Raw genomic sequence first — 15,000 nt, 5'->3', positions numbered from 1 at the left:
ATGGTATATACTCATGTAGGTTCATATTAATGGTATATACTAAGGGAAGGTTCATATTAATGGTATATACTCATGTAGGTTCATATTAATGGTACATACTCAGGGTAGGTTCATGTTAATGGTAAATACTCAGGGTAGGTTCATATTAATGGTATATACTCAGGGTAGGTTCATGTTGATGGTAAATACTCAGGGTAGGTTCATATTAATGGTATATACTCAGGGTAGATTCATATAAATGGTATATACTCAGGTAGGTTCATATTAATGGTATATACTCAGGTAGGTTAGTATTAATGGTATATACTCAGGTAGGTTCATATTAATGGTATATACTTAGGAAGGTTCATATTAATGGTATATACTCAGTGTAGGTTTCATATTAATGGAATATCCTCAGGTAGGTTCATATTAATGGTATATACTCAGGGTAGGTTCATATTAATGGTATATACTAAGAGTTACTTCATACTAATGGTATATACTCAGGTAGGTTAGTATTAATGGTATATACTCAGGGTAGGTTCAAATTAATGGTATATACTCAGGTAGGTTCATATTAATAGTATATACTCAGGTAGGTTCATATTAATGGTATATACTTAGGAAGGTTCATATTAATGGTATATACTCAGTGTAGGTTTCATATTAATGGTATATCCTCAGGTAGGTTCATATTAATGGTATATACTCAGATAAGTTCATATTAATGGTATATACTCAGTGTAGGTTTCATATTAATGGTATATCCTCAGGTAAGTTCATATTAATGGTATATACTCATGTAGGTTCATATTAATGGTATATACTAAGGGAAGGTTCATATTAATGGTATATACTCATGTAGGTTCATATTAATGGTACATACTCAGGGTAGGTTCATATTAATGGTATATACTAAGGTAGGTTCATATTAATGGTATATACTCAGGGTAGGTTCATATTAATGGTATATACTCAGGGTAGGTTCATATAAATGGTATATACTCAGGTAGGTTCATATTAATGGTAAAATACTCAGGTAGGTTCATATTAATGGTATATAATCAGGTAGGTTAGTATTAATGGTATATGCTCAGGTAGGTTAGTATTAATGGTATATACTAAGGGTAGGTTCATATTAATGGTATATACTCAGGGTAGGTTCATATTAATGGTATATACTCAGATAAGTTCATATTAATGGTATATACTCAGTGTAGGTTTCATATTAATGGTATATCCTCAGGTAAGTTCATATTAATGGTATATACTCAGGTAGGTTAGTATTAATGGTATATACTCAGGTAGGTTAATATTAATGGTATATACTTAGGAAGGTTCATATTAATGGTATATACTCAGTGTAGGTTTCATATTAATGGAATATCCTCAGGTAGGTTCATATTAATGGTATATACTCAGGGTAGGTTCATATTAATGGTATATACTCAGAGTTAGTTCATACTAATGGTATATACTCAGGTAGGTTAGTATTAATGGTATATACTCAGGGTAGGTTCAAATTAATGGTATATACTCAGGTAGGTTCATATTAATGGTATATACTCAGGTAGGTTCAAATTAATGGTATATATTCAGGTAGGTTCATATTAATGGTATATACTCAGGGTAGGTTTCATATTAATGGTATATCCTCAGGTAAGTTCATATTAATGGTATATACTCAGGTAGGTTAGTATTAATGGTATATACTCAGGTAGGTTCATATTAATGGTATATACTTAGGAAGATTCATATTAATGGTATATACTCAGTGTAGGTTTCATATTAATGGAATATCCTCAGGTAGGTTCATATTAATGGTATATACTCAGGGTAGGTTCATATTAATGGTATATACTCAGAGTTACTTCATACTAATGGTATATACTCAGGTAGGTTAGTATTAATGGTATATACTCAGGGTAGGTTCAAATTAATGGTATATACTCAGGTAGGTTCATATTAATGGTATATACTCAGGTAGGTTCATATTAATGGTCTATACTTAGGAAGGTTCATATTAATGGTATATACTCAGTGTAGGTTTCATATTAATGGTATATCCTCAGGTAGGTTCATATTAATGGTATATACTCAGGGTAGGTTCATATTAATGGTATATACTCAGAGTTAGTTCATACTAATGGTATATACTCAGGTAGGTTAGTATTAATGGTATATACTCAGGGTAGGTTCAAATTAATGGTATATACTCAGGTAGGTTCATATTAATGGTATATACTCAGGTAGGTTCAAATTAATGGTATATATTCAGGTAGGTTCATATTAATGGTATATACTCAGGGTAGGTTAGTATTAATGGTATATACTCAGGGAGGTTCATATTAATGGTATATACTCAAGGTAGGTTCATATTAATGGTATATACTCAGAGTTACTTCATACTAATGGTATATACTCAGGTAGGTTAGTATTAATGGTATATACTCAGTGTAGGTTTCATATTAATGGTATATCCTCAGGTAGGTTCATATTAATGGTATATACTCAGGGTAGGTTCATATTAATGGTATATACTCAGAGTTAGTTCATACTAATGGTATATACTCAGGGTAGGTTAGTATTAATGGTATATACTCAGGTAGGTTCAAATTAATGGTATATACTCAGGTAGGTTCATATTAATGGTATATACTCAGGTAGGTTCATATTAATGGTATATACTTAGGAAGGTTCATATTAATGGTATATACTCAGTGTAGGTTTCATATTAATGGTATATCCTCAGGTAGGTTCAAATTAATGGTATATACTCAGGTAGGTTCATATTAATGGTATATACTCAGGGTAGGTTCATATTAATGGTATATACGCAGGTAGGTTAGTATTAATGGTATATACTTAGGGTAGGTTCAAATTAATGGTATATACTCAGGTAGGTTAGTATTAATGGTATATACTCAGGTAGGTTCAAATTAATGGTATATACTCAGGGTAGGTTCATATTAATGGTATATCCTCAGGTAAGTTCATATTAATGGTATATACTCAGGGTAAGTTCATATTAATGGTATATACTCAGGTAGGTTAGTATTAATGGTATATACTCAGGTAGGTTCATATTAATGGTATATACTAAGGTAGGATCATATTAATGGTATATACTCAGGGTGGGTTCATATTAATGGTATATACTCAGGGTAGGTTCATATAAATGGTATATACTCAGGTAGGTTCATATTAATGGTATATACTCAGGTAGGTTCATATTAATGGTATATACTCAGGGTAGGTTCATATTAATGATATATACTAAGGTAGGTTCATATTAATGGTGTATATACTCAGGTAGGTTAGTATTAATGGTATATACTAAGGGTAGGTTCATGTTAATGGTAAATACTCAGGGTAGGTTCATATTAATGGTATATACTATGGGTAGGTTCATGTTAATGGTAAATACTCAGGGTAGGTTCATATTAATGGTATATACTCAGGTAGGTTAGTATTAATGGTATATACTCAGGTAGGTTCATATTAATGGTATATACTTAGGAAGGTTCATACTAATGGTATATACTCAGGTAGGTTAGTATTAATGGTATATACTAAGGGTAGGTTCATATTAATGGTATATACTCAGGGTAGGTTCATATTAATGGTATATACTCAGGTAGGTTTATATTAATGGTGCATACTCAGGGTAGGTTCATATTAATGGTATATACTAAGGTAGGTTCATATTAATGGTATATACCCAGGGTAGGTTCATATTAATGGTATATATTCAGGGTAGGTTCATATTAATGGTATATACTCAGGGTAGGTTCATATTAATGGTATATACTCAGGTAGGTTCATATTAATGGTATATACTCAGGGTAGGTTCATATTAATGATATATACTAAGGTAGGTTCATATTAATGGTATATACTCAGGTAGGTTAGTATTAATTGTATATACTCAGGTAGGTTAGTATTAATGGTATATACTAAGGCTAGGTTCATGTTAATGGTAAATACTCAGGGTAGGTTCATATTAATGCTATATACTATGGGTAGGTTCATGTTAATGGTAAATACTTAGGGTAGGTTCATATTAATGTTATATACTCAGGGTAGGTTCATATAAATGGTATATACTCAAGTAGGTTCATATTAATGGTATATACTCAGGTAGGTTCATATTAATGGTATATACTCAGGTAGGTTCATATTAAAGGTATATACTCAGGTAGGTTCATATTAATGGTATATACTCAGGTAGGTTAGTATTAATGGTATATACTCAGGTAGGTTCATATTAATGGTATATACTCAGGTAGGTTAGTATTAATGGTATATACTCAGGTAGGTTCATATTAATGGTATATACTTAGGAAGGTTCATATTAATGGTATATACTCAGTGTAGGTTTCATATTAATGGTATATCCTCAGGTAGGTTCATATTAATGGTATATACTCAGGGTAGGTTCAAATTAATGATATATACTCAGGGTAAGTTCATACTAATGGTATATACTCAGGTAGGTTAGTATTAATGGTATATACTCAGGGTAGGTTCAAATTAATGGTATATACTCAGGTAGGTTCATATTAATGTTATATATTCAGGTAGGTTCATATTAATGGTATATACAAAGGGTAAGTTCATATTGATGATATATACTCAGGTAGGTTCATATTAAAGGTATATACTCAGGTAGGTTCATGTTAATGGTATATACTCAGGTAGGTTAGTATTAATGGTATATACTCAGGGTAGGTTCATATTAATGGTATATACTCAGGTAGGTTCATATTAATGGTATATACTCAGTGTAGGTTTCATATTAATGGTATATACTCAGGTGGGTTCATATTAATGGTATATACTCAGGGTAGCTTCATATTAATGGTATATACTCAGGTAGGTTAGTATTAATAGTATATACTCAGGGTAGGTTCATATTAATGGTATATACTCAGGTAGGTTCATATTAATGGTGTATACTCAGTGTAGGTTTCATATTAATGGTATGTACTCAGGTTGGTTAGTATTAATGGTATATACTCAGGGTAGGTTCATATTAATGGTATATACTCAGGGTAGGTTCATATTAATGGTATATACTCAGGTAGGTTCATATTAATGGTATATACTCAGGGTAGGTGCATGTTAATGGTATATACTCAGGTAGGTTCATATTAATGGTATATATTCAGTGTAGGTTTCATATTAATGGTATATACTCAGGTAGGTTCATATTAATGGTATATACTCAGGTAGGTTAGTATTAATGGTATATACTCAGGGTAGGTTCATATTAATGGTATATACTCAGGGTAGGTTCATATTAATGGTATATACTCAGGTAGGTTCATATTAATGGTGTATACTCAGTGTTGGTTTCATATTAATGGTATGTACTCATGTTGGTTAGTATTAATGGTATATACTCAGGGTAGGTTCATATTAATGGTATATACTCAGGGTAGGTTCATATTAATGGTATATACTCAGGTAGGTTCATATTAATGGTATATACTCAGGGTAGGTGCATATTAATGGTATATACTCAGGTTGGTTCATATTAATGGTATATACTCAGGTAGGTTCATATTAATGGTATATACTCAGGTAGGTTAGTATTAATGGTATATACTCAGGGTAGGTTCATATTAATGGTATATACTCAGGTAGGTTCATATTAATGGTATATACTCAGGGTAGGTTCATATTAATGGTATATACTCAGGTAGGTTCATATTAATGGTATATACTCAGTGTAGGTTTCATATTAATGGTATGTACTCAGGTTGGTTAGTATTAATGGTATATACTCAGGGTAAGTTCATATTAATGGTATATACTCGGGTAGGTTAGTATTAATGGGATATACTCAGGGTAGGTTCAGATTAATGGTATATACTCAGGTAGGTTAGTATTAATGGTATATACTCAGGGTAGGTTCATATTAATGGTATATACTCAGGTAGGTTCATATTAATGGTGTATACTCAGTGTAGGTTTCATATTAATGGTATGTACTCAGGTTGGTTAGTATTAATGGTATATACTCAGGGTAGGTTCATATTAATGGTATATACTCAGGGTAGGTTCATATTAATGGTATATACTCAGGTAGGTTCATATTAATGGTATATACTCAGTGTAGGTTTCATATTAATGGTATGTACTCAGGTTTGTTAGTATTAATGGTATATACTCAGGGTAGGTTCATATTAATGGTATATACTCAGGGTAAGTTCATATTAATGGTATATACTCAGGTAGGTTAGTATTAATGGGATATACTCAGGGTAGGTTCATATTAATGGTATATACTCAGGTAGGTTCATATTAATGGTATATACTCAGTGTAGGTTTCACATTAATGGTATGTACTCAGGTAGGTTAGTATTAATGGTATATACTCAGGGTAGGTTTATATTAATGGTATATACTCAGGTAGATTAGTATAAATGGTATATACTCAGGGTAGGTTCATATTATTGGTATATACTCATGGTAGGTTCATATTAATGGTATATACTCAGGTAGGTTAGTATTAATGGTATATACTCAGTTTGGTGTCATGTGTTTTTCAGTATTTCTAACACTAACTCTAACTCTAATTCTGTTCTACTGACATCATGTGTAAAGAGAAAACCATGTGATTTTCGTTTAAGGTCTGGGTCTGGGGTCTGGGGTCTGGGTCAGGGTCTGGGGTCTGGGGTCTGGGTCTGGGATCTGGTTTGTGTGGTTAACAGAACCAGTTCTGTTCTGAGTCCAAACTCTGACCCTGCAGCTCCTCCAGTGACAAGAACCAATCAGCTGTTCTAGGAGAACATGTGACCTGTCAATGACTGAACTGAAAGCAGCACCGCCCCCTGGTGGAAATGAGGAAACATACAACCGACATATGTATGATACAGAGCACACAGGCTGATCTGAGGTCAGCTGTACAGATACAGGCTGATCTGAGGTCAGCTGTACAGATACAGGCTGATCTGAGGTCAGCTGCACAGATACAGGCTGATCTGAGGTCAGCTGCACAGATACAGGCTGATCTGAGGTCAGCTGTACAGATACAGGCTGATCTGAGGTCAGCTGTACAGATACAGGCTGATCTGAGGTCACCTGCACAGATACAGGCTGATCTGAGGTCAGCTGCACAGATACAGGCTGATCTGAGGTCAGCTGTACAGATACAGGCTGATCTGAGGTCACTTGCACAGATACAGGCTGATCTGAGGTCACCTGCACAGATACAGGCTGATCTGAGGTCAGCTGCACAGATACAGGCTGATCTGAGGTCAGCTGCACAGATACAGGCTGATCTGAGGTCAGCTGTACAGATACAGGCTGATCTGAGGTCAGCTGCACAGATACAGGCTGATCTGAGGTCACTTGCACAGATACAGGCTGATCTGAGGTCAGCTGCACAGATACAGGCTGATCTGAGGTCACTTGCACAGATACAGGCTGATCTGAGGTCACCTGCACAGATACAGGCTGATCTGAGGTCAGCTGCACAGATACAGGCTGATCTGAGGTCAGCTGCACAGATACAGGCTGATCTGAGGTCAGCTGTACAGATACAGGCTGATCTGAGGTCAGCTGCACAGATACAGGCTGATCTGAGGTCAGCTGTACAGATACAGGCTGATCTGAGGTCAGCTGCACAGATACAGGCTGATCTGAGGTCACTTGCACAGATACAGGCTGATCTGAGGTCACTTGCACAGATACAGGCTGATCTGAGGTCAGCTGCACAGATACAGGCTGATCTGAGGTCAGCCTCTTATCCTCTGGGTCCATCCTAAAACCATCAGTCTGCAGTCATGCCCCCCCCCCACCCCCCACCCCAGTCCTGCTGCTGGACTAAGTTTCACTAAACTGATTCTACTGGGTGATGTGGACCTGGACTGGTTGAGTCAGACCTGGTTCAGATAAACTGGATCCTTTCTTCACAGCTGAGCCATTGTTCTTTGTCTTTAACAGAAGTTTGGAATCAAATCAGTAAAGTCTGGACCTCCTATTTAGTCCTTCCCCAGGGTCAGGGCCAGGGTTAGGGTTAGGTTCAGAGGAGCAGATCTCTCTGACCAAAACCTGTATGGGTGAGTTTCAGAGTGCAGTGTCCAGACACAAACCTTTGAAAGAAGAGTCGGTGACCAAATATAGGCACTTTTAAAACCAGATGATATCTGATCAGCAGCCCAGTCCTGTCAGGGCCACACTAAAGGCTCAGACGGTCTACAGACTATCCCTGCACCGTTCATGGATTGTAGTCATTGGATCCTATTGATCAGTGACTCTTAATCAATACTCCAAACTGGTTTGTACTTGATGTGAACTGGCTCCTCCTCCTCTGTCCTAAACAGTAAAGTGGTTCCACAGGGCTCAGTCCTAGGACCTCTTATATTTACTCTAAACCAGGGGTCGGCAACCCGCGGCTCCGGAGCCGCATGCGGCTCTTTCATCCTTATGTTGCGGCTCTGCGTGGCTTGGGAAAATAAATTATAAGTGTCAGATTGAAGTATATGTTATTTGTCTCAAAAACGTGTATCATGTCTTCTTATTAAGTCAAAGTTTTTAACTTCTTTCTTCAGACCTTGTGCAATTTCAGTGATCAGCATTCACCTTCTTCAGAGACGTTTGACAGCACTTGATGTGTCAGCCGGTAGCCGGCATGCGCGGAATGCCCTGCGACACCAAAACTGCACCATATCTGAACAAAGTATTTTATTTGTGTTTGTTCGTTTGTTTAATTGTAGTTGTAAATTGTAAGATTATTGTGATCTCGAAATATTAAAATAAAATTATATATATATATATATATATATATATATATATATATATATATATATATATATAATATTATTTTTCGTCGCTCAAAATATGCGTCACACTCTCCGACAGCCCGCCAAAACGCCATACATTTATTGAGACTTTCAACCCCAGGTAGGCCAAGAATGGAGAAATCTACGAAAAGAAAAATATCTGAAGAAAATAGAACATTTAATGATGTGCCAGGTGCCATGGCACGACCAAGGTGCCGCGGCACCTCGGGGCCAACGCTAGGTGTCGTGGCACTGCAGTACTACGGCTCAGTGCCAGGTGCCATGGCACCGTGGTGCCACAACTGGGTGCCACCGGTGCCGCGGCACCACCGGCACCTCGAGCCGAGGCACCGCTGCGGTGCCACGGCACCTGGCACTGAGGCATGGTACGGCGGTGCAACAGCACTTAGCGTTGGCACCGAGGTGCGCCGCGGCACCAAGCCGTGGAATCCGGTAAAATCGTTGTATAAGCCGTGTCGGAGTATAAGCCGCAGTGTTTAAAGTGTGGGAAAAAAGTAGCGGCTTATAGTCCGGAATGTATGGTATATATAGGCTAACATCTTCATTTCAGATGTCAAAAAGTGTTTGCGGCTCCCAGTGTTGTCTTTTCCATGGAAACCGGGTCGAAATGGCTCTTTGAGTGTTAAAGGTTGCCGACCCCTGCTCTAAACTGTGGGTGCAACATGTCATCTTAATGCTGATGATCCTGTCGTTTAGTGTGGCTCAGGCCTTACAGTTTTTACAGTCTTCTTTTCATACAGTCCAGTTTCATCTACAGGAACTAAATTTTGAAATGCAGAAAAAAAAAAAAAAAACTCAAGGTATTTGTACATACGTGACACACCAGACATCAGCCAATAACAACTGCCCACAGTACTCTGAAATAATTAGTACCTTCATCTGAGTAACTAGGATTATTAACTGAGCAGGTACTTTATTTCCAAGTCCAGATCACAGACTTGGTTTGTAAGTTTGGGTTGAACCTGGGGATCTATTATGGGATCAGATCCTGTTGAAGCTCAGGTTCTATTATGGGAACAGATCCTGGTTCTCCCTCAGATCATGTAAATCCCTGGTGTCAGCTCCTTTTGGATAAGTGCTGATAGTGGACATGTTCTGTAGATGAACCTCAAAACTAATGTCTTTGATCTTCAAACACCGTTCATTGTTGGGCTTTTCCCTTCATCAGGGGGTGTGGAATTTATCAGGGGGTGTGGTCCTGTCACTCCCTGTGAACTGTCCGCTAAAGCTGATTGGCCTTCACTGAGCTCCTGAAGCTCCACCCACTTTTCTTGGATTGGTTGTGTCATATTTGTATTCTGGTCTTCAGAGAACCAATAGCACGTCTGCCCTACAGTCATGTGATGTTCATCAGCTGAATGTTCCAAGAGCTCCGGCTGAAATGGGGAAGGCAGCCTTCACTGGCTCCGCCCCCTCTGCCTGGAATACAGAACTAAAAACACCTGAACTCCTCCCACTACCAGCTGTTCATCCTATTGGACTGAGTGGAAAGTCCCAGTCCTCTGGACTGAGTGGACAGTCCCAGTCCTCTGGACAGGACCTGTTTTTGGAATGGGTTTTGTTCCACACACTAACATCTAGAAGACCACGGTTTAGGTGACTGACCTCTGCAGATGAGTCCATCCTGGTAGATGGCCTGAGTACAAACACTGCAATGCTTGTTATTCTTAAAAGTCTTCAGTCGGAACGTATGAGAATGAAGACCCTCCATCTTCTGCAGCTGCAGTTAAAAAAAAAAAAACAACACAAAACATGGGTAAGGATGGTGTTCAAATATTGAAAATATTAACCCTAAGACCAGGATCAACTCAAAAACCTGAACGCCTGTAGACCTAACCCTAAGACCAAGATCAATCCCACAAACCTGAACGCCTGTAGACCTAACCCGAAGACCAGGATGAACCCCAAAAACCTGAACCCCTGTACACCTATCCCTAAGACAAGGATGAACCCCAAAAACCTGAACCCCTGTAGACCTCACCCTAAGACCAGGATCAACCCCATACATATGAACCCCTGTAGACCTAACCCTGAGACCATGATCAACCCCGTAAATATGATCCACCGTAGACCTAACCCTGAGACCAGGATCAACCCCAAAAATATGAACCCCTGTAGACCTCACCCAAAGACTAGGATCAACCCCACAAACCTGAACCCCTGTAGACCTAACCCTAAGACCAGGATCAACCCCATACATATGAACCCCTGTAGACCTAACCCTGAGACCATGATCAACCCCGTAAATATGATCCACCGTAGACCTAACCCTGAGACCAGGATCAACCCCAAAAATATGAACCCCTGTAGACCTAATCCTAAGACCAGGATCATCCCCATAAATATAAACCCCTGTAGAACTAACCCTGAGACAAGGATCAGCCTCATAAATATGAACCCCTGTAGACCTAAGCCAAAGAGCAGGATCAACCCGATAAACCTGAACCCCTGTAGACCTAACCCTAAGACAATGATAAACCCCATAAATATGAACCCCTGTACACCTAACCCTAAGACCAGGATCAACCCCATAAATATGAACCATTGTAGACCTAACCCTAAGACCAGAATAAACCTGAAAAACCTGAACCCCTGTAGACCTAACCCTAAGACCAGGATCATCCCCATAAATATAAACCCCTGTAGAACTAACCCTGAGACCAGGATAAGCCTCATAAATATGAACCCCTGTAGACCTAACCCTAAGACCAGAATAAACCTGAAAAACCTGAACCCCTATAGACCTAACCCTAAGACCAGGATCGACCCCATAAATATGAACCCCTGTAGAACTAACCCTAAGACCAGAATAAACCTGAAAAACCTGAACCCCTATAGACCTAACCCTAAGACCAGGATCAACCCCATAAATATGAACCCCTGTAGAACTAACTCTAAGACTAGGATAAACCCCATAAATATGAACCACTGTAGACCTAACCCTAAGACCAGAATAAACCTGAAAAACCTGAACCCCTATAGACCTAACCCTAAGACCAGGATCAATCCCGTAAATATGAACCCCTGTACACCTAACCCGAAGATGAGGATCAACCCCATAAATATGAACCCCGGAAGCCCTAACCCTAAGACCAGCACATACCCCAGAAATATGAACCCCTGTAGAACGAACCCTGAGACAAGGATCAACCCTATAAATATGAACCACCGTAGGCCTAACCCTAAGACCAGGATCAACCCCACAAACCTGAACCCCTGTACACCTCACCCGAAGACCAGGATCTACCCCACAAACCTGAACCCATGTAGACCTAACCCTGAGACCAGGATCAACCCCATAAATATGAACCCATGTAGACCTAACCCTAAGACCAGGATAGACCCCATAAATATGATTCCCTTTAGACCTAATCCTAAGACCAGGATCAACCCCAAAAACCTAAACCCCTGTAGACCGAACCCTAAGAAAAGGATCAGTACCATAAATATGAACCCCTGTAGACCTAACCCTAAGACCAGGATACACACTGTAATTATGAACTGCTGCAGACCTAACCCTTAGACCAGGATCAACCCCAAAAATATGAAACCCTGTAGACCTAACCCTAAGACCAGGATCAACCCCCTGAATATGAACCCCTGTAGGACTAACTCTAAGACCAAAATACACCCCATAAATATGAACCACTGTAGACCTAACCCTAAGACCAGGATGAACCTGAAAAACCTGAACCCCTATAGACCTAACCCTAAGACCAGGATCAACCCCATAAATATGAACCTCTGTACACCTAACCCTAAGACCAGGATGAACCCCATAAATATGAACCCCGGAAGCCCTAACCCTCAGACCAGGACCAACCCCAGAAAAATGAACCCCTGTAGAATGAACCCTGAGACCAGGATACACCCTATAAATATGAACCACTGTAGACCTAATCCTGAGACCAGGATAAACCCCACAAACCCGAACCCCTGTAGACCTAACCCTTAGACCAGGATAAACCCCACAAACCTGAACCCCTGTAGACCTAACCCTAAAACCAGGATCAACCCCAAAAACCTGAACTCCTGTAGACCTAACCCTAAAACCAGGATCAACCCTAACAACCAGAACCCCTGTAGACCTAACCCTAAGACCAGGATCAACTCCATAAGTATGAACCCTTGTAGACCTAATCCTAAAACCAGAATCAACCCCATAAATATGAAGCCCTATTGAACTAACCCTATGACCAGGATCAACAACAGAAACCTGAACCCCTGTAGACCTCACCCTGAGAAAAGGATCAACCCCATAAATATGAACCCCTGTAGACGTAACCCTAAGACCAGGATCAACCCGACAAACCTGAACCCCAATAGACCTTACCCTAAGACCAGGATCAACCCCATAAATATGAACCACCGTAGACCTAACCCTAAGACCAGGATAAACCCCACAAACCTGAACCCCTATAGACCTAACCCTAAGACCTGGATCGACCATAAAAATATGAACCCCTTTAGACCTAACCCTAAGACCAGGATCAACCCCAAAAATATGAACCCCTTTAGACCTAACCCTAAGACCAGGACCAACCCCAAAAATATGAACCCCTGCAGAACTGACACTGAGACAAGGATCAGCCCCAAAAACCTGAACCCCTGTAGACCTAACCCTGAGACCAGGATCAACCCTATAAATATGAACCTTTGTACACCTAACCCTAAGACCAGGATCAACACCATAATTATGAACCGCTGTAGACCTAACCCTAAGACCAGGACCAACCCTATAAATATGAACCCCTGTAGACCTAACCCTAAGACCAGGATCAATGCCACAAACCTGAACCCCTGTAGACCTAACCCTAAGACCAGGATCAACCCGAAAAACCTGAACCCCTGTAGACCTAACCCTAAGACCAAGATAAACCCCATAAATATGAACCCCTTTAGACCTTACCCTTAGACCAGGACCAACCCCATAAATATGAACCCCTGTAGAACTAACCCTGAGACCAGGATCAACCCTATAAATGTGAACCCCTTAGACCTAACCCTAAGAAAAGGATCAACTCCATAAATATGAACCCCTGTAGACCTAACCCTAAGATCAGGACCAACCCTATAAATATGAACCCCTGTAGAACTAACCCTAAGACCAGGATCAATGCCACAAACCTGAACCCCTGTAGACCTAACCCTAAGACCAGGACAAACCCTATAAATATGAACCCCTGTAGAACTAACCCTGACACCAGGATCAACCCTATAAATATGAACCCCTGTAGACCTTACCCTAAAACCAGGATTAACCCCAAAAACCTGAACCCCTGTAGACCTAACCCTGAGACCAGGATCAACCCCATGAATATTAATCCCTTTAGACCTAACCCTAAGACCAGGATCAACTCCATAAATATGAACCCCTATTGAACTAACCCTAAGACCAGGATAAACACCAGAAACCTGAACCCCTGTAGACCTAACCCTGAGACTAGGATCAACCCCATGAATATGAACCCCTGTAGACGTAACCCTAAGACCAGGATCAACCCGACAAACCTGAACCCCAATAGACCTTACCCTAAGACAAGGATCAACCCCATAAATATGAATCCATGTAGACCTTATCTTAAGACCAGGATCAACCCCATAAATATGAAGCCCTTTAGACCTAACCCTAAGACCAGGAAAACCCCATAAATATGAAGCCCTGTAGGGCTAACCCTGAGACCAGGATCAACTCCATTAATATGAACCACCGTAGACCTAACCCTAATACCAGGAAAAACCCCACAAACCTGAACCCCTTTAGACCTAACCCTAAGACCAGGACAAACCCCAAAAATTTGAACCCCTTTAGACCTAACCCTAAGACCAGGACCAACCCCAGAAATATGAACACCTGTTGAACTGATCCTGAGACCAGGATCAACCATATAAATATGAACCCCTTTAGACCTAACCCTAAGACCAGGATAAACCCCGTACAAACCTGAACCCCTGTAGACCTGACCCTAAGATCAAGATAAACTCCACAAACCTGAACCCCTGTAGACCTAACCCTACAACTAGGATCAACCCCAAAAACCTTAACCCCTGTAGACCTGACCCTGAGACCAGGATCAACCCCATAAATTTTAACCTTTGTACACCTAACCCTAAGACCAGGATCAACACCATAATTATGAACTGCTGTAGACCTAACCCTGAGACCAGGATCAACGCCACAAACCTGAACCCCTGTAGACCTAAC

At 39.8% G+C, this 15,000-nt stretch overlaps 1 pseudogene; it reads right to left on the bottom strand.

Moving 5' to 3' along the window:
• The window catches only part of LOC115412091 (tensin-like), a 103,242-nt pseudogene that overhangs the window by 85,554 nt on the left and 2,688 nt on the right, over window positions 1-15,000 (bottom strand).

This window comes from Sphaeramia orbicularis, chromosome 21 (assembly GCF_902148855.1).
Source record: "Sphaeramia orbicularis chromosome 21, fSphaOr1.1, whole genome shotgun sequence".
Taxonomy (NCBI): domain Eukaryota; kingdom Metazoa; phylum Chordata; class Actinopteri; order Kurtiformes; family Apogonidae; genus Sphaeramia; species Sphaeramia orbicularis.
The sequence above is the reverse complement of the archived record's forward strand: the minus strand, read 5'-3'. Positions and strand labels throughout refer to the sequence as shown.